The sequence below is a fragment of the Vombatus ursinus genome, unplaced genomic scaffold (assembly GCF_900497805.2).
Source record: "Vombatus ursinus unplaced genomic scaffold, bare-nosed wombat genome assembly UNPS02003292.1, whole genome shotgun sequence".
In the NCBI taxonomy this organism is placed as follows: domain Eukaryota; kingdom Metazoa; phylum Chordata; class Mammalia; order Diprotodontia; family Vombatidae; genus Vombatus; species Vombatus ursinus.
The window spans coordinates 8,244,939-8,269,623 of NW_020943070.1; the positions used below are offsets into that span (position 1 = coordinate 8,244,939).

Below are 24,685 nucleotides of genomic sequence, written 5' to 3' on the forward strand. Positions count from 1 at the left end.
TTGTTTCCAATTCATTATGACCATAAACAGTGATGCTATGAATATTTTTGTGTACATAACACCATACTTTCTGCCCTTACCCTCTTGAGGTATATCTGCTTAGCAGTAGAATTTCTAGGTCAATGAGTATGGAGATTATGGTCACTTTCTTAGCAAAATTTCAAATTATTATCCAGAATGGTTAGACCACTTCATAGCTCCCCCAACAACATATAATGGACCCTGGCTTTCCACAACCCCTGAAATATTGACTCTTCCCATCTGTGACATCCTTGCCAATTTTTCTAGGTGTGAGGTAAAACTTCAGAGCTATATTGATTTGATTTTTTTTTATTATTAATGACTTAGAGCAACTTTTCCCATGGTTGTTAATGGTTTGAAAGTATTCATCTGAGATCAGTTTTTTATAGTGTTTGCTCAGTAATCCGTTAGGGAACTTTTTTTGTCTTACATATTTATGCTAGTTCCCTATATATCTTGCACATCAAGTCATTATCAAAAACTTTTTTAACATTCATTTTATTTTGAGTTCTAAATTCTCTCCCACCACCCCTCCTCCATCCTTTGAGAAGGTAAATCATTTGATACCTATTATCCATATGAAGCCAGGTAAAACATATTTCTATATTAGCCATATTGCAAAAATAAAAGCAAGAAAAATTTTTAAAAATATACTCTTCAGTCTTCACTCAGAATTCATCACTTCTCTCTCTGGAGGTGGATAGAATTTTTCATCATTAAATCCTTTGAAATTGTCTTGAATAATTGTTTTGATCAGAGTTACTAAATCTTTCATGGTTGACTATTGCTACAATATTACTGTTGCTATGTACAGGGTTCTCTATTATGCTCATTTCACTTTGAATCAGTTAATACAAGTCTTTCCAGGTTTTTCTGAAACCATCCTAACCATCATTTCTTATAGTATAGTAATATTCCATCACAATCATATATCATAACTTATCAGCCATTCCCCAAATAAATGGGAAGCCTCTCAATTTCCAATTCTTTGCCACCACAAAAGAAACTTCTGTATATTTTTTGTACTTTCAGGGTTTTTTTTCCCTTTTTCTTTGATCTTTTTGGGATACATAACTAGTAATGATATTGCTGAGTCAAAGGGTATGCATAGTCTTATAGCCCTTTAGGCATGGTTCCAAATTGTTCTCCAGAACAATTGGACTAATTCACAACTCCACTAATAATGTATTAGTGTCCCTATTTTTCCACATCCATTATCAAAAACATTTGATGCATATATGTTTTAGTTCAAACATTTCCCTTTCATCTTAGTTTCATTAATATTGTTTCTGCAGAAACTTTTTTATTTCATGGAATAAAAATTATCTATCTTGGGTGAGAGTCCTCCCCCTAGCCATAGCTGCAAAAGGTCCTTCTAATTTCTAAAGGTTCTGCTCTAATTTTGTGTGTATATATGTGTGGTATAACCTTTAATTCAGGCTGCATGTTCATATTTAGCTTATTATGCTGTATGGTATAAATGATTGGTACAAACCTAATTTCTGCCAAACTGCTTTCCAATTTTCCTATCAGTTATTCTTAAATACAGAGCTTTCCCCTTAAGTAATTTATAACCCAATTAGGTCTGTCAAACACAAGGTTATTAACTTGAATTGCTTGTGATTTTTCTTTATCAGGTCTATTCTAATGATGTGCTTTCTTTTTTTTTTTACCAATTTCAAATAGTTTTGATGATTATTGTTTTATGGCATAATTTGACATTTGTGCTAAATACTGGCTTTATAATTATAAACAAGCCAAGTTGTTCCTTCCTTCGAGAAGCTTATATATATTTTTTTAATATGGAATGCTTCACTAATTTGTGTGTCATCTTTATGCAGGGACCATGCTAATCCTCTCTGTATCATTCCTATTTTAGTATATGTGCTGCTGAAGTGAGCACAAGAAGCTTATATTCTAGTAGAAGTCGACACATTTAGTGGAGTGGTGGTCAGGAAGGAGTGTTTTGATAGGGTTGATTTGATTACTGCTTTTGTAGGTAGATTTGGAATATGGGGATTGGAGAGTGAAGGATACACACACACAGCATGGCAAGAAGATGGCTGGGGAGACACCTGTTGAGTCTGGGACTAGGCTGGATGTGGCGAAAGCTTACCAATCAGAAGCTCAAGGTGTCAGGGTGGGAGGTGGAGGCTGGAGTACAGTAGCATGGCAGCATGAAGATATCAGAGTGGTAGAGTGAATTGGTCTAGGGTAGACATGATGAATGCTTACCATTCTGAAATCCTGGTTTCCAGGATGAGAGATGGAATGCTGGATGGGAGGTAGAAAATGGAAACGTATACATACATGTGTGTATGTGTGCATGTGCGTGTATCCAAAAAGATATAAAATAAGGATTGTACCTCATGGCATATGTACATTGTTGCCATCAGTCAACACCACGTGTTAGCTCAGTGCTGAAGGTCTCAGGTGCTTGGAGATGGGGGAGCAATCTCCTTAATAGCCCCTCCCCTCCCCTCTGTGAGCCCTGAAAAAGGGCAAAAACAATCTGTTCTCAAGAAGCTCATATTCCAAGGAGTTAGTGAACATACAAACAGCTATGCAAATGAAGTTTATTGAATATGGTAAGGGAGCGAACTATGTTTTAGGAAAATCACTGACCTGTGGTTGGTAGTGTTTTTATTTTAAATATTACTTATTTTGTTAATTGTTTTCCTAATGTAGAATCCCATCCATGCATCTCAGGTATAAATCCAACTTGACCATAGTGAATATTTTTTGTATGTATTTCCATAATTTTTTGCTAGCATTTTATTGATATTTTTGAATTTATATAGATTGGTCTAGATTTTTATTTCTTTCCATCAGACCTCCCTGGTTTAAGAGTCAAGGACTAGACTCAAGGAGGGTGAAGCCAAGGTGGCGGAGTGAAAGCAGTGACTTGCTTGAGCTCTCCCCCAAACCCCTCCAAATACCTGTAAAAAATGGCTCTACACAAATTCTAAAGTAGCAGAACCCACAAAAAGACAGAGTGAAACAAATTTCCAGCCCAAGACAACCTGGATGGTTGATCAGAAAGGTATATTGCGCCAGGCTGGGAGAGGAGTGCAGTTTGGCATGGGTGTGCAGGCCGCAACAACACTGGAGCAGGCCTCAGAGGGCTGAATAGCGGGCAGCTGCGGCATTTTCCAGACTTCTCAACCCACGAATGCCAAAGACAACTTAGAAGGTCAGTGGCAAAAGTCTGTGACTGTGATGAGAGAGGAGCTAGGTCTCAGCCACAAGTCCCAAGTGCGGCCTCTGAGGCAGCAGCTATCTCCTGGGCTCTCGGCCCACAGACTGAGGGGGAATTGAGTGGCTGATCAGAAGGGGATTGCAGGGATCTCTCTGCCAGTGCTGAGGCAGAAATATCTTGCTTTGCTCATGCTTGGATCTGGGTCACAGGTCTAAGGGGTGGTCCTGGGGCAAGGAGGAGCACTGGCTTGGTGGAGCTTGTTGTGGCTGTGGAGAGGAAACACCCATTCCCTTATCATACCACCTTGGAAGAACTGAAAATTTACAGGTCCCTAGAAGTATCTCTGAAAACAGCTGTACAAACCCCCGAAACTTGGGACAGTACATTCTCCATATTGGAAGCAAACTGTTACCTTAACAAAGAGTTTAAAACTCAAGTAATTGGCCGGGATCATGAGTAAGCAGTGCAAAAAGAGTCAGGCTATATTATCTTACTTTGGTGACAAAGAAGATCAAAACATACAACCAGAAGAAGACAACAAAGTCAAAGCTCCTACATCCAAAGCCTCCAAGAAAAATATAAATCAGTCCCAGGCCTTGGAAGAGCTCAAAAAGGATTTTGAGATGCAAGTAAGAGAAGTAGAGGAAAAACTGGGAAGAGAAATGACAGTGATGCTAGAAAATCATGAAAAACAAGTCAACAGTTTGCTAAAGGAGACCCAAAAAAATACTGAAGAAAATACTACCTTAAAAAATAGCCTAACTCAAATGGCAAAAGAGGTCCAAAAAGCCAATGAAGAGAAGAATGCCCTAAAGAACAAAATTGGACAAATGGAAAAGGAAATCCAAAAGATTACAGAAGAAAATTCTTCCTTAAAAATTAGAATAGAGCAATTGGAAGCTAGTGACTTTATGAGAAATCAAAACACTGTAAAACAAATCCAAAAGAATGAAAAATTAGAAAACAGTGTGAAATATCTCATTGGAAAAACAACTGACTTGGAAAATAGATCCAGGAGAGAGAATTTAAAAATTATTGGACTATCTGAAAGCCATGATCAAAAAAAGAGCCTAGACATCATCTTTCAAGAAATTATCAAGGAAAACTGCCCTGATATTTTAGAACCAGAGGGCAAAATAGAAATTGAAAGAACCCACTGATCTCCTCCTGAAAGAGATCCCCAAAGGAAAACTCCTAGGAATATTGTAGCCAAATTCCAGAGCTCCCAGGTCAAGGAAAAAAAATATTAAAAGCAGCCAGAAAGAAACAATTCAAGTATTGTGGAAACACAATCAGGATAACACAAGATTTAACAGCTTCTACATTAAGGGATCACAGGGCATGGAATATAATAATCTGGAGGGCAAAGGAGATAGGATTACAACCAAGAATCACCTACCCAGCAAAACTGAGTATAATCCTTCAGGGGAAAAAATTATCATTCAGTGAAGTAGAGGACTTTCAAGCATTCTTGATGAAAAAAACAGAGCTGAATAGAAAATTTGACTTTCCAATACAAGACTCAAGTGGAACATGAAGAGGTAAACAGAAAAGAGAAATCATAAGAGATTTATTAAGGTTGAACTGTTTACATTCCTGCATGGAAAGATGATAATTGTAGCTCATGAGACCTTTGTCAGTATTAGGGTAGTTGGAGGGAAAAAATTATATGTGTGTATAGCTATAGATATAGATATAGATATAGATTTAGATATAGATATAGATATAGATATAGATATAGATATAGATAGAGGGCACAGGGTGAGTTGAAGATGAAGGGGTCTTATCTGGAGAATAAAATTAAGGGGTGAGAGAGGATTATTCTAGGAGAAGGAGAAAGGGAGAGGTAGAACAGGGTAAATTATCTCACAAAAAAAAACAAAAAGAAAAGGCTCTTGCAGTGGAGGGGAAATGGGGGAAGGTGAGAGGGAATGAGTGAATCTTATTCTCATAGGATTTGACTTAAGGAGGGAATAACATGCACACTCAATTGGATATGGAAATCTGTCTTACCCTACAGGAAAATAGGGGGAAAGGGGACAAGAGAGTAGGGGGATGATAGAGAGGAGGGCAGATTGGGAAAGGGGGTAATCAGAAGCAAATACTTCTGAGGAGGGACAGGATCAAAAGAAAGAATAGAATAAATGGGGGGGCAGGATAGGATTAAAGGAAATAGAGTTAGTTTTTCACAGCATGTCTACTATGGAAGTGTTTTGCATAACTGCACATGTATAACCTATATTGAGTTGCTTGCCTTTTCAATGAGGGTGGGTGGGGAGAGAGGAAGGGAGAAAATTTGGAACCCAAAGTTTTAAAAACACATGTTTAAAAAAATTATTTTCACATGCAACTGGGAAATAAGAAATATGGGAAATGGGGTACAGAATTCTATCCTGCCCTACAGGAAAATAGAAGGAGAAAGGGATAAGAGAAGGGGGGAAGAGATAGCAGGGAAAGCAGACTAGGGGAAGGTGTATCCAGAATGCATGCCATCTTGGGGTGGGGGGAGGGGTGAAATAGGGTGAAAATTTGGAACTCAAAATCTTGTGGAAGTAAATGTTGAAAACTAAAAATAAATAAATTTATTAATAAAAAATGGAGTCAAGGACTGTATTTGTCTCATAAAACAAGTTTGACTGAGTGCCCCTGTCCCCACCCCATTTCTGTTATATCTAGGTCAATTTCATTTTCAGATATTAAGTTAAAATATCTATTTCATCTTCTGTTAATCTGGGTATTTTATATTTTTGTAGACAATCTTTACTTACAAATTCCATTTTGTTGGAACATAATCAGTTTTATTTTCTCTTTTTGTCTTTTGTTGTATATTTTTTCTTTATCACTTTTTAGTAACTTGATTTCCACCTTCTTTTTGATAATGATTTTATGAATTTTTTAAAGAAATATGTCACCCTCCCCCCACAATCAACAAATATTAGTCCCCTCTACATACTCTATCCAGCAGCCCTGGGCTCCGTGCTATTTCTTGCACACAACTCCTCATCTCCCCAATCCCTGCTTTTTTTCTCACTGTCCCCCATATGTATTGATCATGTAAACTTTTCCAATGTGTTTATTTCTCTTGTGATTTTTAAGGTTTCCTCTTCTGTTCTCATTATGGTTTTGTTTTATTTGTAGCTCTCCAAAAATGTCACATTTATATTCAGTTTGTTAATCCTCCCTTTTTTCATTTGGTTGATATATGTTCTCTCAGAGAACTTTTTCCTCAGGGAAAAATTGGATCCATTCCAGAAATGTTGGGATGTTGTGTCGTCAATATTGTTCACTTTCACATCATTATTAATTGTTTCTATGGTTGGTTCTTGAGCCTGTTCATTAGCCAGGATGTCATTATGAAGCTTCTATGCAAGTCTGTATCCAGGAGTCTTCTTATCATAGAAACAAAGCCAAGCAAAAGAAATATTTACTGATGAGGTCTTCTCAGAAACATTTGTGATACACATTTTTTTAAAAATGAGTGGATTGGAGAGGAGCTTCCATCTAGGATCTATGATTTTCTAAATGAATCAGTCTCCCCCCACCCCCAATCCACTAAATGCCCCAGGACCTTTACTGGTGATAGATACATACATACACACATATGTATTATAAATATGTTTTATGACACATATGTACATGCGTATATGCACATGTATACACATGCATATATAAATGCATATATACACGTATATGTGTATGCTATGTGTATATGTATGTGTGTGTACACAATACACATGTATACATATACACATATATGCATATACACATATACCTATATACATGTACCAATGTATGTGTGCGTACATGCATGCATGCATGCATACACAATCATAAAGCCACCAAAATCATGGGATCCTTCATTTAAAAGAAGAAGGGGCTTGGGAGGCCATCAAATCCAACTCCCATATTCAGCAAGGAAACTGAGGTCTATAGATGTAATGTAGTTTACTTAGGATCACACAGTAAGTAACTATCTGAGGTAGGATTTGAACCTGGAATGAAAATAACAATAATTTCTCACTATCATATGGTACTTTAGTAATTACAAAATTGTCTTCCTACAATAAATCTGTGAAATAAGTATTATTATCCCCATATTGAGTAAAGCCCAGAGGTCAGAGAGGTCATAAAAGAAATCACAGAAATTAGGTATCCCAGACTGATTTAAATAAATGATATTGCAGATTATTTTTAGACTACCATAGCCCAGAAGCCATAATAATATTGGCATCTCAACAAGCATTTTTAAAGCACCTACTCTGTGCCAGACACTATGCTAAGGATACAAAGAAAGGAAAACTAACAGCCCCTGCTCTTTGTGAGGTAAGTGCTATTATACTCAGCATTTTACAGAAAAAGAAAGTAGAGTTCAGAGAGGTTAGGCAATTTCCCTGTGATCATACTTCATATCAATGCTAGGATTTGAAATTAGCTCCTCCAGATTCTAATTCCACCTCTTTTCCCACTCCTCCATGACTATTTTCATACTTGAATACCAGAGCCCCTCATTCACCAATTTTGCTTTCCTGTGATCCTCAAGAAAGTGAGATACAATATGTGGGTAAGTTGAATGAGATTCCTATGAAGCTACTAGGCTAAAAATGCACCAGTATCTATAAACTGACCCATTCTGAACACAACAATCTCCTTCTTCTTGCTTCTAAGAACTCAGGTACCCTAAAGCCAGATTCCTTCCCTAGCCTTAATGATTTTCCTACTGCTCTTTTACACCTTAGTATTTACAGCTAAACTTTTATTCCCCTTCACCTTCCTTTGAAAATCACTGATTTTCAGCTGTGGACAGCTCCCCACCTCTGTTAGTGTGTACTCCCTATAGTGGGAAATTGCTGAGCTAGAGTCTAGGTCTTCTGCCACCTAGTAGAGAAATATTTTGGATTTATTTAGGGGTAGGGGTATAATTAATACAAAGTTGAGAGAAGGAAGTGTGGCACGGTGGTTGAAGTGTGGCACAGTGGTTAAAGTGCTAGATTTGGAGTCAGGAAGACCTAGTTTCAAATCTAGCTTTTCTGACTGTATCTTCTCTGAGTCTCAGCTTATTCATTTGAAAAATGAGAAAATGGCTGCTAGAGTCATTTCTAGATTTAAATCTATAGTCATGTTAATAATGAAGAATGATCATTTATACTATCTTTCTCATCCAAGTCTTTACTGGTAACATCCTATTGCCTACTCATACTCACCCTCAGGGTTCCCAAAATTCTAATTCTTCCACAATAAGTTCTAGGATGCTAAAAAGATTATGACTATTACAGAGATGGGCTTTGGGAGGGAATGGTGAAAGGTCTGGGCAATCCCCCAAATATAGTCTAAAATGATTGCCTGCTTGTACTCAACTTTGGGTCCTATTTATAGTGCAATTAGAACAACTTCCCAATATATAGATACTGAAGGACAAATTCAATGAGCTGCTTATCCAGTTGTATGCATAATCTGGGTCATGTGATTTTTCATCCACTTTGTTTTCTGTGTGCGCTTAATTTTATTGCTGTAGCTTACACAAAGGAAGCTCATTAGTGTTCCAGGGTCCAGTCATCTTTGAATGAGTATCTGGAAAACCTTACCATCAATAGGGAATAGTTTTTGGTTTGAAATTTGCATAGGAGGTAGAATTGTCTAGCGTTAATATGTGTGTATGTGCAAGTGTATATATATATATATGTGTGTATGTAAATATATATGTGTATATGCATATATATACCTGCCAGTGTATGCATGTATTTATATATGTGTGTATATATGTGGGTGTTTATGTGTGTGTGTCTCTCTCTCTATATATATACATATATATGTATCTGCCAGTGTATTTATATACACGTGTACATATATGTATGTGCCTATATGTATATAAACACATAGATACACAGATACATATAGACATTTGCCGGTGTATTTATGTGTGAATATGTGTATGTGTTTATACCTGCCTGAAACTTCACTTCAGGAAAGTTCTAGATCTGTGGTCCTTTGCAAGTCATTTCTCTTTTCTGAGCCTCAGTTTTCCTCATCTACATACCTTGTAAGCCTTCAAGCACTGTAAGCACCTCAGTTATTATTGCCACATTGCTAAGCATGATGCCAAATGCGGTTCAGTGAAAAGAGGATAGACTTCACAGTCCAGCAGAATCATGTGCAAACCCTGCCTCTGTCTCTCTCTGTCTGTGAGACCTTGAATAAGTCTTAGGCTCTCTCAGCATTAGTATCCTCAGCTATAAAATGAAAAAGTTGAACTTGGTGACCCCTGAAGTCCCTCCGAACTCTGAAGTGTCAATCCTCTGACTTTTGGTCAACATGTCTCCTTTTCCTTCTGGAATTTATGTAACTACTCAAAGTGTCATTGAAGAAAGTTATCCCTGGGGCAGCTAGGTGGCGCAGTGGATAGAGCTCCTGCCTTGGAGTCAGGAGGACCTGCATTTAAATCCAGCCTCAGATATTTGACACTTACTAGCTGTGTGACCCGGGGCAAGTCACTTAACCCTGATTGCCTCACCAAAAAGAAAAAAAAGAAAAAAGAAAAAAAGAAAGAAGAAAGAAGAAAAAAAGAAAGTTATCCCTGTAATTATGTCTGTCATTGTCTCAAATGATTTAATGTCCATATCTGAGATCCTTTGTCTAACGTGAACCTCCAAGGTGGCATTTTTTTCTTCTTTGTTGATGCTTTCTTTAACTCAATGAACAAGAAATGCAGCAGGAGCTTATTTATATTCTGTACGCTCTCAGTCAGCCAAGGAATCATAAATATGTGTCCTGCTCTAGAGAACTATCTGGGCAAGCCTGCCTGTTTCCTTCTCATATTTTCCTCAGTGATTCTCTCAATGGATACACACATCATTTCCATGAAGGATTTTATAGAGATGAACCCATAGGCGTATGGGTTAGTCATTGTTGATGTCTTCTCAGAAGCCTTTTGGGGGTAGGGGGGTAAAAAACTCTGCCTGTGATATTTTTCTATTTATTCTTTCTTTTACAGTCTTCTCACTTTTATGGTAATATAAGAATTTATTTGATCTGATTTCTTTAAAGTTGTGTTACCTCCAGCAGGGATTCCTTTGGTGTGCATTTATTTGAGTTCAATCACTTTTTACTGACTTTTTGTAGACTGGCATTAGCACAATCTCACACAGCCTGGAATGTAATGTCCTCCATAATCTAGCTTCCTTCTACTTTTCCATACTCATTTCATATTATTCCACTTCTCATGCTGCATGTTCTAGCCAGACTGGCCCATTTGATATTCTTTGAACTTAGAAATGATTTTTTTTACCTCTGTACCTTTGTATAGACTGTCCGCCATGACTGTAGTTTACTCTGCTTCTGAATTGGAGGCCCAGCTCACATAACATCTTCTATATGAGATGTTTCCTGAGGCCACTAGTTGCTAATGGCCTTTCTTCTCTTTATTTATCTGTGTATATATTGTCCTACCCCTCTCCAACAAAATAACCTCCTAGAGGACAGTGATTTTTCCCCCTATCTTTGTATCCTCAATTGCACGTTATCTTGCACATAATATGTATTCAATAAATACTTCATAGTATTCCCGTTTCAAAAATGGACATTGTTCTGCACTTTTTCAGTATATGTGGACTGGAAAGAGAAACAGAGACTCCTTTTCTATGTATAGAAGGCCTTTTCAAATTAAGAGGCCATTTGAGATGTGTGTGTATCTCATTAATTCAGATCTATTCACTTTTCAGAAAGAAAAAATAAGTTGGAAATTAACATGGAATTTCCACCAGATGGCGCCCTTCTACTACTTGGCTCCCTCGTCCATCCAACAAGGATTTAAGATCTGAGTTTCCCTGGAGGGAGGCCCAATTCCCCAAGTGCCTGGTGTTTTCGGCAGTGAGATCTTCTGAGTCAATGCCTGGTGCTGACCAGATCTGCAGTTCCTTTCTGTAAGACCAGGAGAAACGCCCTCCATCTGAATGGCCAAGCTGGGAGAGTCATTTTGTCTTAGGTCCTCACTCACCCAGGAACAGGAGCGCAGAGAAAAAAGTCCATGGTGAGTGGAACAAATAATGGGTCCTCCCCGGCTCTTGAGGATTTGCTTCCATTTTTCTTAAATTGATTCTGTAAAAGAATACATTTGCCACACTTGATATTATTGCTCATTGACCTGTGATCAGCCCTTTCCTTATGTTGCTGGCTATTCCTTTGTTTGGGGCATGTGAGCACCTTGGCAGCCACCCAGGAGATCTGGGAGTTCCACCCCAGGGCCATTTTTTTTTTGTGTCCTCTAACTGAAGGCATAAGCATGAGCTGTTTCAAAACTACCTTCTAAGTGCAGAATCACTATGAACTTGAATCCTTTAGTATAAACCTACTTCATAGACCCAAGTCCAGGTTGCAGTTTTAATGAGCATTTATTATATGTAAGGAACATAGAATCATGACATAGAGCAGAAAAGGGCCTCAGACATCATCTAGTCCAACCTGATCATTTTGCAGATGAGGATCCTGAGGTCCAGGAAGATTGTGACCAATTTCCCCAAGGTCACAGGGTAGGACTGACTCTGAATCCAGAGTCAGTTGTCTAATATTCTGTGCTGGGTATTGAATGGATACAAAGGCAGAATCCAAAGCTTGTGGTCTAGAAGAAGTACAGTATGTATTGACATACATATAAAATACACACTAGAATCACAATACATATTGAAGTAATTATGAAGCACAGCCACAGTGTCAAACTCAAATAGAAACTGTATATTGACTTAGAAAACCACAAATTAACATTATCTTTGATGTATTGAATTTCTATTTATTTGGTTAAACATTTCCATCTGGTTTTGTAGAGTATATTGGCATGTGTAGGTGTAGAGATGTACAAGGTACTTTGAGATCTTACTCTTGGACATCATTTCTGGCTAGATCACCTGAAACAGATGAGTAAAATATTGACTGATGTTGGTCTCTGAGAAGCAGTTTGACACGAGGAATGGAGTCAAAGTGGGAAAACAAGGCACATATTCTGGTATGGGTGAGCAGTCCAGACTGGCTTGATGGGAGATCCAAGAAGAATAACAATACATACATATATATACATTTATAATATAAGCATAAATCATACCTTACATACATGCATATACACATATATGTGTTATATTATAATATTATATGTAATACATATGTATATAATATACTTTACATACACGCATGTATGTATGTGTGTGTATGTGTGTGTATGTATGTGTGTATATATATATATGTATATATATATTTTTTTACCATATGTATGACTGCAAAGGAACGTTCAAGCCAAGTCATGCAGGGCCTCAATACCACCCTTTCTTTGAATCCCCAGTGCTCAGAAGGATGCCTGGCATAGAGTCAACATTTAATAAACGCTGGTTGACCAACTACCTTCGACTTTGATAAGAAAAGTTGAAATAGATAAAAATGCCTAGGATTGGGTAGGGGGAACAGAATGGGACAAATTGAGCCAAAAAGAAAGAGAGGCAGGGAGGAGGGTGCTGTTTTTGCTGCCAAAGAAATGAAATTATGGTCTGCCCTCTGACTAATATGTAAGGATATTGTTGAAGATTCAAGGCAGCTAATGCTCACAAAGTGCCCTGAAGCCCACGGAGGGTGGCTGGAGATAAATACAGGGTACATTACCAAGCAGCTAGATAATCACTATTATTTCCACTTACTCATACCCTGCTTTTCCAGTTCGTTTGAGATTGGAGGCCTTTGAGCCCTCATCTGGAAAAGCAAAAGTGGCAACGGACATGCAACAGAGGAGAAGGGAACACAGTGTCTGTGCTCAGGAGAGGTGTTAAAATTCGGGGAGAGTGTGAACATTAACAATGACAACAAAATCCACATTGAAATCAGAGCCAGAGAGCATGTTGTAGCCAATAGACTCATAAGATGTCAGAGCTGGAAGGTACTCGAGAGATTGAGTCCACATGCAGTCCATATGAAAAGGTCCCTCTCAGTCCTCCCACATCCTGACAGTGTGTGACTTTCAGGTGTGAGGAAATGACTACCTCACAGGCAAGGCCACCCCATTTTGGAGAATGCAGCGTCTGTCCCTGGGATTTCATCAGAATAAGTAATTCACTTAACAATGTGGACCAGTCCCTTCTCTGCAAATTAGAGTCTTAGAAAGTTGCCTAGAATAAGGGTGTCAAACCCAGAGTGCAGCCCAAACCACATTAAAATGTAATTGGGAAATATTTAACAATAGACATTAAAAATACAATAGAACATAGATAGTAGGTGGTTTTCTAAGTAAACATGCAGCCTGCAGGAATAGTTTGGACAGTTTAGTGGCTGAGTAGACGGCATTGGCCTAGAGCTCTGAAAAGTTAAGTGACTTGACTCATACAGCCAGTGTGTGTTAGAGGTGAAACTCGAACTCAGGTCTTCCTGGCTTGGAGGCCAGATCCCTCTCCACTATAACACACTATTGAGCTTTATGACATCTATCTCTAGGTAAACTAAAGGATAGAAGCATAGTCCAGTGGGATGGATAGTGGACTTGAAGCCTGAGTCAGTAGTTAATAAGTCAATAAATATATACTTAATAAACACCTACTATGTGTTAGGGACCTTGCTAAGTGCTATTTGCATATACAAAAAAAAAGATAATCCTTGCCCTCAAGGTGATTACAGTCTAATGAGGGAAGACAATGATCAAAGAAAACTGAAAGGGGAGAGGAGGGCAAGGTAGAGGAAGTCGGGGGAATCCCAAAGGAATGCAGTCAGGTGGGAAATGAGAAAATGTGGTACCTGAGAAACTGAGTTTAAATGATGTCTCTACTATTTACTGCCTGTGTGACCTTGGGCAAACTACTTAACCTCTTGAGCTTCTGTATCCTCATCTGTAAAATGAGAGGTTGGTCTAAATCATCTCCAAGTTCCCTTCCAACTTGACCTTGTACAAATTAATCTTAGGTTCTGTCCTTTGGAGCAATGAAGAATAAAGCTAATCCTCCTTCCAAAAGTCAACTTTTTTGCATTTGAAGGTAGTGTGCATAAAGAATAAAGTAAAAATGAGGTTGTAGGCGTCACCTAGCTGCCCCAAAAATCGCAGTTCTCTTTTTGTGTGTGTTTTGTATTTTGCTAGGCAATGGGGATAAGTGACTTGCCCAGGGTCACACAGATAGTGAGTGTTAAGTGTCTGAGGCCAGATTTGAACTCAGGTTCTCCTGACTCCAGGGCTGTTGCTCTATCCACTGCACCACCTAACTGCCCCTATCATTCCAGTCTTTAGGAATTGTTTGGAATGCAATTCACTCATCCCATGGATTGTTTATCGTCATCTGCTGACTTGACAATCCTATCTTCTGATGTCTTAATCATTGATAAAAAGGGTTGACCACTCCATCCTCTACACAGCTGTCAAATTGATATCCATAAGATATAGGTCTGATTATGTCACTGTCCTCAATAAATTTTTTAAGTGTTTGTTTATTTGAATGGACTAAGACAGAGCTCTTTAATCAATAATGAGGGACTCTTCCCCTTCCCAAGGTTATCCATTAATCAATTTCTTTGGGTACATTCTTTCAGCTAGCTCTGAACTCATGTAGTTGAATTGACTCCCAGTCAGGATTATATTACCGGAAGGTTTTAGAGATAATAGAATCATAGATTTAGAGCTAGAAGAAATTACTGAGGCCAATATCCTAATTTTATAGATAAGGCAAAAAGAACCTCAGCAACTTACCCAAGGTGACACAACTAGGAAGATTATGAGGCAGGATTTGAACCAAAATCTTCCTGGCTCCATCCACTATGCAATGCTGACCCTCATAGAAAGCAATAGGAAAAGTTCTGGTCCAAACTCTTTAATTTACAGAAGAAGAAACTGAGGTAGCAAAAGAGAAGTGAATGACTTAAGGTCACATGGTGGTGAGGAGCTAAGTTAGGACTTGATTCCACGATTCCTAATTCCAGATTTAGTATCTTTCCACTATATTAGGCTACTTCTTCATTTCTGCTACTTGTCCACAATGCATCATGAGAGACTTTTTCCTGAGTGTCATTTTGATCGGAGAGAGGAGTTTGATGAGAGACACAGGGTTCTCTTAGGGCAGTAGGAGATCTAATGTGTAGAGGTAGCCTACAGATGAGTATAGAGGTGATTGCAATGTTTTCACATTGTATTATGATAGGACAAACGAGATGATGTATGACATTTTGTATCTTTAAGGTGCCTATCTATGAATCTCTAAGGTCAAGTCCATAAACATTTGTTAAGTATTTATGGGCCAGGCCCTAGGAGGTAAAGAAAGGCAGTTAGAGAGTGGCGAGTGGGAAACCCAGTCATTGCAGGAAATGTCTCATCAACTTCATTTTCAAATAAACTCATTGAACTGAGTACATAGGAAAGAATAACCCCACAGAGGAAGTGAGTGGTTCAGAATCTTTCATGCTATACCTTTGCTCTCTGAAACACAAGCCATGAATTCAGTCTTCTACAGTTAGCTTTGCTTTGGAGAAGCCCCTACATCCCAGGGTTGTTGTAAAGATCAAATAAGATTTCATAAAGTGCTTAGCACAGTGCCTGGCACAGAGTAGGTGCCATAGAAAAATCTTATTACTGTTATTATTATTATTGTAATTATCCGAAAAGTCCTGGTTACTCTCTTCTGTGTAAAGCATTGTGTCTTCCATCCCTTTGCCTTTGCACAAGCCATCCCGATGATCAGATTATTCTCCCTGATAAACTCTACCTTTTGGAACCCCAAGTCCCCTTCAAGGTTTAACTCAAAACTACCTCCTTCCAGAGGCTTTTCCTGATTTCTCCAGTTCCTGGTGGTACCCCCTCCACCACTGTAGATTTGCTTCATATTGATTCCACATTTATCTGTAAATGTTTTGTATCCTCAGCCTCAAGAGTCAAGACTATCTCACTTTTTGTTTGTATCCCTAGATCCCATCACAGTGCCTGGCACATAGTAAGTGCTTCATAAATGCTTGTCGATTGATTCAAATTGAGTAGAAATTCTTAATTTGATGCCGTGTACAGAGAACTCCTCTCTCAGCGGCCTGCTTCCCTACTCCCCTAAATGTACCCCAGCTAAGAAATGGAGATATAATTAGGCAAATGTATGTCTTATAGTCTCGTCAGGAAGAAATAATGGAACATCAGCTTTGTTATCAAGCCTCTGATACCTGGAGCAGAATTTTCATAATGACTGCTCTTAACAAAGAACTAAAGAAGTAATTGTGAGCTGGTGAAGTCATGAAGAGGAGGCAGATATGGAAAAAGTACATAATTCAAGATCAAGAAATGCCTGAATTTGAATCTTGCCCCTCCCCCTCCTCCTGCCATCACCACATACCGCTTCTAACCAGCTGGGTGACCATGAGCAAATGACTTCACTTCTCAGACTCTTTGCTCATCACATGCCTTCCCTTCTGAGATCACCCTTCATCGACTCTGTATAGCTTGGATTATGTAGCGGCATTTTTAGAGGGGACATATTAGCATCCCCCCTACTAGACTGTCAGCTCCTTGAGGGCAGGGACTGTTTTTTGCTTTTCCTTGTATGTCTAGCAAGTAGCATAGTGTCTGGCACATAGTAGGTGCTTAACAAGTGCTTATTGACTTACTAACTTATTTTTCGGTTGGGAATCAAAACAAATAAATCTACACCAAGAATTCCTCTGCAAAATCGCCAACAAATTGTCATCCCGCCACTTCCTCAATATCTCCTGAGACTCAGTCTTTTCCGAGACAATTCATTCCATGATTGCTCAGTTTTAATTGGAGAGATTAGAGAGACTGCAGAGTAGTAGATAGAGAATAGATTGGTTGGCTGGTTGTTTGGTCCTTTCATTCTCGAAGAGGACCAAAATGATATTCCTATGCTAGGGTCAAGCTTCAGTGTGTCAAACTGGGCTGATCAGACCAATACCAGCTCGGAATGTTCTACCACAGGTCAGGCACAAATAGTCCCTGTGACCATTTGGGGGGAGGGGCTTATTCTCTAAATGTGTGCATCTCACATTTCTTTTGAGCTATTTCAATTCTGCTTTGCTCATACAGCACAGCACCTTCTGTTATATGGGCATGCTGAGTGGTCCTGTACCAGTGTCTCCCATGTCACACAATCAATTCCAAAGTTCTTAAGAGAGACCTGGAGAATGTCCTTGTATCGCTTCTTCTGACCACCATGTGAACGCTTGCCCTGCGTGAGTTCTCCATAAAACAGTCGTTTTGGCAAGGGTATGTTTTGCTTTTGAACAATGTGGTCAGCCCATCTAGTTGTGCTCTCTGAAGCAGAGTTTGAAATCACTGACTCATCAAATTTGAGACTTGGAAAGAACATCAGTGGACATCCAGACCAACCCATACATGAAAGGAATCCTCAACATAACATACCTGACACTTGGTTGTCCAACCTCTGCTTGAAGACTTTCAAGAAAGAGAACTCCAACACACACACACACACATACACACACATACACACATACACACACTCACACATACGCACACACATACACACACACACATCCCCACTCACACACGTCTCTTCAGAGCAGGATTCCAGTTCTGCCTCTGACACACAATGGCTATATGGTATTGGACAAATTATAGCCTTCCAGTGATTTAGGCAATTCTCTGAAACCATAACTTTCAGAGAGAGTGCAAATCTGCATTGGTGGAGGGCATTTCTTCACTAGGAGTTCACTACCCTAATTAAATGTTGTCCAATGACAACGACGATGACAGGCCAAACTCACTCAAGACCTATACTACTGGGTCAGCTAGGTGGCACAATGGATAGAGCACCAGCCCTGAAGTCAGGAGGACCTGAGTTCAAGTTCAGCCTCAGACCAAACACTTGACACTTACTAGTTGTGTGACCCTGGGCAAGTCACTTAACCCCAACTGCCTAAAAAAAAAAAAAAAAAGACCTGTACTACTGTGAGACCTATACTCTGCTAATAACAGCCTCAGATTCATTATGAAGAGGAAAATACTTTAAAAATTGCAAAATTATGCACTCTGATAAGTTATTATTAACAATAATAATAATGATGATGATGATGATGAGCAGAACCTCTTTAAAACTATAAAGATCCCAAAATTCCCATTACATTAATCTCATGGTAGTCAGTCATTTTCGCAGGCTGGACTGGGCTATTGGGTAGGAACATGATACGGATCAAACCTTCTTCTGTAAATATTTCTTGCTCAGACCCTGTAATCTCAGCCTGCCATCCCTGCATTCCAATGAAATGGAGAGTTCAGATTCATTGCCATGGTCTTATTGATCCTACCACCATGCACCAATCTTCCTTTAATCTCCACATAAGCATTTCACTTTTTAGCCCAACTACACCAATGAAAGAATAATAATGGAGATGATTAGAATAATAGTCAGGATAATACATCCACACAGGAGCTTCTCTGAGAAGCCAGGTACTCATCCTTTCCTTCTGATCCATTATGACTCAACAACAATTTCTAACTACCTCCAGCCTAGTAGGGTTTCTTCTGTCTTAAAAAACCGCATTGATTTGTCCTATCCGAAGGACTTTAATCTGGCCCTTCACAGAGATTCGTACAGCTTTTGACATTAACCTAATAGTGTTACAAAATGCCTTTGAATACAAAAATAAGTTTATTAAGCTAACATTTCTTCTGAAGTGCACTGTGAGAGAAAGAATTAGCTACTGTGATAGCCCCGGAAAAAGCCAATGGGAGTATCAGAGCCAGTTCCCTGTAGGGAAAAGATTATTGGACTTGAAGATGGAAGACCTGGGCTCAAATCTGGAAAACCAAGCCATTCAAGGTTCTTGTTGTCCAAGAGAAGAGTCATTATTTCCTTCTCCAACCCCTTACATCCTTTTACTGTTTCATCCACGTTTCTGTTTAAAATCCCACCACTGATTCTCCGAGTCAGCTACGTTGATAACTGTATCCTAAAATCTTTACCCTCCTGTTCCCCACATTGACATCGTTTCAAAACTCCTTTGAATTACAGTTATCTCTTCCACATCATGGGGGTTAGGAGCATGGTGCCCCCACGATCTGGAAAATCTGTGTAAAAGTTTGTGGCCATCACTTCGTAACAGAGAAGTAGTTTGAATTATTATGGTGTTAGCAGATAAATTATGTTGATAATATACAATGCTATACATTTATTTTATGCATTTCTGAGTTTCTAAACTTTTTTCTGGGTGATCTGCCGGCCTTTGTGTGTCATCTGTGACTTCCGCAAAACTCCCAAACAATTCCGATTCAATTTCTTATGCCGACCCATGATATAGTGAAACCTTGATGGGGAAAGTCACGATGTGGAAGGGACAACTTTTTCTCTTTTATTCTCCTTTCTTTCTGTCTTGGCTTTGCCAGAGCCTAAAACTACATTTCTGTAGCTGAGTCTGTAGTAGGTGCCCAGTACTCCTTTGTTAAATTGAACAGAATACTTGGGAGGTGGGCACTTCAGGTGTTGTTCTCATTTTACAGGTGAGGCAACTGACATGCAGAACAGTAAGTAACTCTTCATGGTCTTTTAGCTCATGAGTGTTGTACTTGAGATTCAGACTTAGCTCCTGACTCTGAGACGATACAGAGAAACGTGGATGGAGGCAGGAAGAATACTTCAGATCCCTCCCCCCAAAATGACTCAAGGCTAGCCCTGTGGCCACTGTCAAGTGCCTGCCATTTCCATATTTAGCTCAAGAGCCTGGCCTACTAAGGAGAGGTATTGATTAACTAACTGATAGCACTGGGAAAGGGGAGTGCTTTCTGAGAGGCAGATTAAGATCTTCTATTCCTGAGTTGCATGTTCAGCCTAAGGCAATCTGCCTGGTCTGGGTTATGAAATGTAGCCTGAAGGCCCTCTAAACAGACTACCCAAACTGCTCCGTCTGGTTTGGACTACATATTTTTAGATTTTTATTTGTAGGGAGGGTGGGAAGGGTCAGCACATTGTACGTGTGAGTGTTTGTGGAGGGCATCTGTGAGTGTGGTATTTGTGTGAACTTGAGTGTGTGTATTGTGAGTGTGTTAGTGTCTCTGTGTGTGAGTGTTTGTGAATTTGTACATGTGGGTGGAGATGGGGTAGGGAGGTAGGGCACTTCCTGACTCTTTTTGGGACAATGTCTACCTTGCTTTGGAGACGCTGGGCCAGATCTTCCATGACCACAATGTTCAAGGTCAGAATAGTTACCTGCAGGTGATGAGGCCTGATCTCTTTGCCCTTCTCTTAAGCCCTGTGCCTCATACAAAACTGCTGCCATGCTCTGGACTGATTCAGAAAGCTCAGGGCAGCACTTGGCACCATCAGAAAATGTGAAAAGAGACAGGAACTCATTTAGATCAGAGCAGAGCCCTAGAGTTTCACGGGTTTCCCTGTCCCCATCTACCAATTATGAAACCATTCTAAGGCTGGGGATAGCAGGGCATTGTCCTAAGGCACTGAAAATAATGGGGTACAAAGAGTGCTTACCATAATAAATTGAGTAAATTGCCCTGGGTCCCATTGTTTGGACCAAAATTTATGTTTTGGGGTTTTTTTTGGTCTTTTTTTTTCAGGGGCCCTCTTTAGACAAGAAAGTAGAGGGGGAAATATTTTTAACGATTTTTTTAAAATTATAGGCATGTCTTATTTTTACATCACCTCATTTTCACTGTAATCCCTCCTTCCATGCAAACTTGCTTCCTAGCTATTTCTACACCTTGCCGCTGGGTGTCCCCTCCTACTTCCTTTTAGGTCTCTTCTCCCATTGGAATGTAAGCTCCTAGAAAGCAGGAATTGTTTTGCTTACTTATATTTGTATCTCTAGGGCTTAGCCCAGGGCCCAGCCCAAGTTGCTCAGTCATTTCAGTCATGTCCCTCTGTGACCTCATTTGGGCTTTCTTGGCAAAGCTACTGGAGTAGTTTGCTATTTCCTTCTCTAGTTCATTTGACAGATGAAGAAACTGAGGCAAACGGGGAGAAGTGACAGGGTCACAGAGCTAATAAGTGTCTTAGACCAGGTTTGAACTCAAGTCTTCTTGACTCCAGTCCTGGCAGCACTCTGTCCACTCTCTCCCCCAGGCATTTCATCCCTACTGCCTTTCCTGGGCTGCAATCTAAATAGGAAACACAGAGATCAGTAATGAAATTGTTGACCATTTTATTACAGAGAACCAATGAGAGAGAGAGAGAGAGAGAGAGCAAAACAAATTGTTAAGAATCAGAGGGAAGAGGGGGCGGAGCCAAGATGGCGGAGAGAAAGCAGTGACTTGCTAGAGCTCTCCCCCAAACCCGTCCAAATACCTATAAAAAATGGCTCTAAACAAATTCTGAAGCAGCAGAACCCACAAAAAAACAGAGTTAAACAAATTTCCAGCCCAAGACAACCTGGATGGCTGATCGAGAAGGTATATCGCGCCAGGCTGGGAGAGGAGCACAGTTTGGCATAGGCGCGCAGGCCACAGTGACCCTGGAGCAGGTCTCAGAGGACTGAATCAGGGGCAGCTGTAGTAGTTTCCAGACCTCTCAACCCCTGAACACCAAAGACAATTTGGAAGGTCAGTGGGAAAAGTCTGTGACTGCTGTGAGAGAGGAGCCAGGTCTCAGCCCCAAGTCCAGAGTGTGCCCTCGGGGCAGTGGCTGCATCCTGAGCTTCCAGCCCACAGACTGAGGGGGAATCCAGTGGCTGATCAGAGGGGGATTGCAGGGATCTCTTTGCCAGGGCTGAGGCAGAAATCTCTTGTTTTGCCCGTGCTTGGATCTGAGTCACAGTTCTGAGAGGCGATCCTGGGGCGAGGAAGAGCGCTGGCGAGGAGGAGTGTGGCGTGGTGGAGATGGTTGTGGCAGTGGAGAGGAAACACCTCACCCCTTATCATAGCACCTTGGAAGAACTGACACTTTTCAGGTCCCTAGAAGTATCTCTGAAAACAGCTGTACAAACCCCCGAAGCTTGGGAGAGTACATTCTCCACATTGGAAGCAGACTCTTACCTTAACAAAGAGTTTAAAACTCAAGTAATTGGTTGGGATCATGAGAAAGTAGCGCAAAAAGAGTCAGACTATATTGTCGTACTTTGGTGACAAAGAAGATCAAAACATACAACCAGAAGAAGAAAACAAAGTCAAAGCTCCTACATCCAAAACTTCCAAGAAAAATATGAATCAGTCCTGGGCCTTGGAAGATCTCAAAAGGGATTTTGAGAAGCAAGTAAGAGAAGTAGAGGAAAAACTGGGAAGAGAAATGAGAGTGATGCAAGAAAATCATGAAAAGCAAGTTAACAGCTTGCTAAAGGAGACCCAAAAAAATACTGAAGAAAATAACACCTTAAAAAATAGCCTAACTCAAATGGCAAAAGAGGTCCAAAAAGCCAATGAAGAGAAGAATGCCCTAAAGAGCAAAATTGGACAAATGGAAAAAGAAGTCCAAAAGATTACTGAAGAAAATACTTCCTTAAAAATTAGAATAGAGCAATTGGAAGCTAGTGACTTTATGAGAAATCAAGACACTGTAAAACAAATCCAAAAGAATGAAAAATTAGAAAACAGTGTGAAATATCTCACTGGAAAAACAACTGACCTGGAAAATAGGTCCAGGAGAGAGAATTTAAAAATTATTGGACTAACTGAAAGCCATGATAAAAAAAAGAGCCTAGACATCATCTTTCAAGAAATTATCAAGGAAAACTGCCCTGATATTTTAGAACCAGAGGGCAAAATAGAAATTGAAAGAATCCACTGATCTCCTCCTGAAAGAGATCCCCAAAGGAAAACTCCTAGGAATATTGTAGCCAAATTCCAGAGCTCCCAGGACAAGGAGAAAATACTACAAGCAGCCAGAAAGAAACAATTCAAGTATTGTGGAAACACAATCAGGATTACACAAGATTTAGCAGCTTCTACATTAAGGGACCACAGGGCATGGAATATAATATTCTGGAGGGCAAAGGAGATAGGATTACAACCAAGAATCACCTACCCAGCAAAACTGAGCAAAACTTCAGGGGAAAAAATGGTCATTCAGTGAAATAGAGGACTTTCAAGCATTCTTGATGAAAAGACCAGAGCTGAATAGAAAATTTGACTTTCCAATACAAGACTCAAGTGGAACATGAAGAGGTAAACAGGAAAGAGAAAATCATAAGAGACTTATTAAGGTTGAACTGTTTACATTCCTGCATGGAAAGATGATATTTGTAACTCATGAGACCTTTGTCAGTATTAGGGTAGTTGGAGGGAAAAAATTATATGTGTGTAGATAGATAGATAGATAGATAGATAGATAGATAGATAGATAGATAGATAGATAGGTGGATGGATAGATAGATAGAGGGCACAGGGTGGGTTGAAGATGAAAGGGTCATATCTGAAGAATAAAATTAAGGGGTGAAAGAGGATTATACTAGGAGAAGGAGAAAGGGAAAGGTAGAACAGGGTAAATTATCTCAAAAAAAATGAAAAGAAAAGGCTTACAGTGGAGGGGAAATGGGGGAAGGTGAGAGGGAATGAGTGAATCTTATTCTCATAGGATTTGACTTAAGGAGGGAATAACATACACACTCAATTGGGTATGGAAATCTGTCTTACCCTACAGAAAAATAGGAGGGGAAGGGGACAAGAGAGTAGGGGGATGATAGAGAGGAGGGCAGATTGGGAAAGGGGGTAATCAGAAGCAAATACTTCTGAGGAGGGACAGGGTCAAAATAAAGAATAGAATAAATGGGGGGGCAGGATAGGATTAAGGGAAATAGAGTTAGATTTTCATATCATGTCTACTATGGAAGTGTTTTCATAACTGCACGTGTATAACCTATATTTAGTTGCTTGCCTTTTCAATGAAGGTGGGTGAGGAGGGAGGAAGGGAGAAAATTTGGAACTCAAAGTTTTAAAAACACATGTTTAAAAAAAAAAGAATCAGAGGGTAGGAACCAAGCAAAGAGACAGATAGAGACAGTGATAGATACGGAGAGACTGAGACAGAGAGACTGGGTGAGAAACAAAAGACAGAACTGAAGATTCACGAGTTCTGGTCTCACCAGCATACAGGATTCCAGATGTTCTGCATTTGACCTATTTTCTCATCTAGGAAGTGCAGTTTCTGGGGTGCCTCTGAATCCATGACCCCAACATCCTATGATCCTATATTCAGTCTAGCTGAGATGGCTCTGGAGGACAAAGTGAGGCTGGTGACCTTACACATCCCTCCCTCACTCAAAACAAAGTCAACTGCGAGTCATGTCATCATCTCCCTGATGTCATGGTCTTCTTCGAGAATGAAGGACAAACATAACAACAGCATTGACTCATTACCCTCAGATCCACAATCAGTGGGACTGCCATCGCCTTTTTCCACAGACACACAGTGAGTGAGTGACTCACAGATTCACAAGATTTCAGTGATGAGAGGTGTCAAGGTCAGCACGTACATAAACAAGACTCTATTCCATGACACCCCAACAAAGTGGTCAACCAGCCTGTGCTTGGAGACCTCCAGTGAGGGAGAACTCACCATTTCCTCAAGT

The 24,685-nt window shown here is 39.8% G+C and overlaps 1 non-coding gene across 1 annotated transcript; it reads right to left on the minus strand.

Moving 5' to 3' along the window:
- Nucleotides 1–1,817: 1,817 nt before the first annotated feature.
- On the minus strand, nucleotides 1,818–1,924 carry LOC114052044. The gene has a single exon (XR_003570210.1). It is a non-coding gene; the product is annotated as a U6 spliceosomal RNA (small nuclear RNA).
- Nucleotides 1,925–24,685: the final 22,761 nt, after the last annotated feature.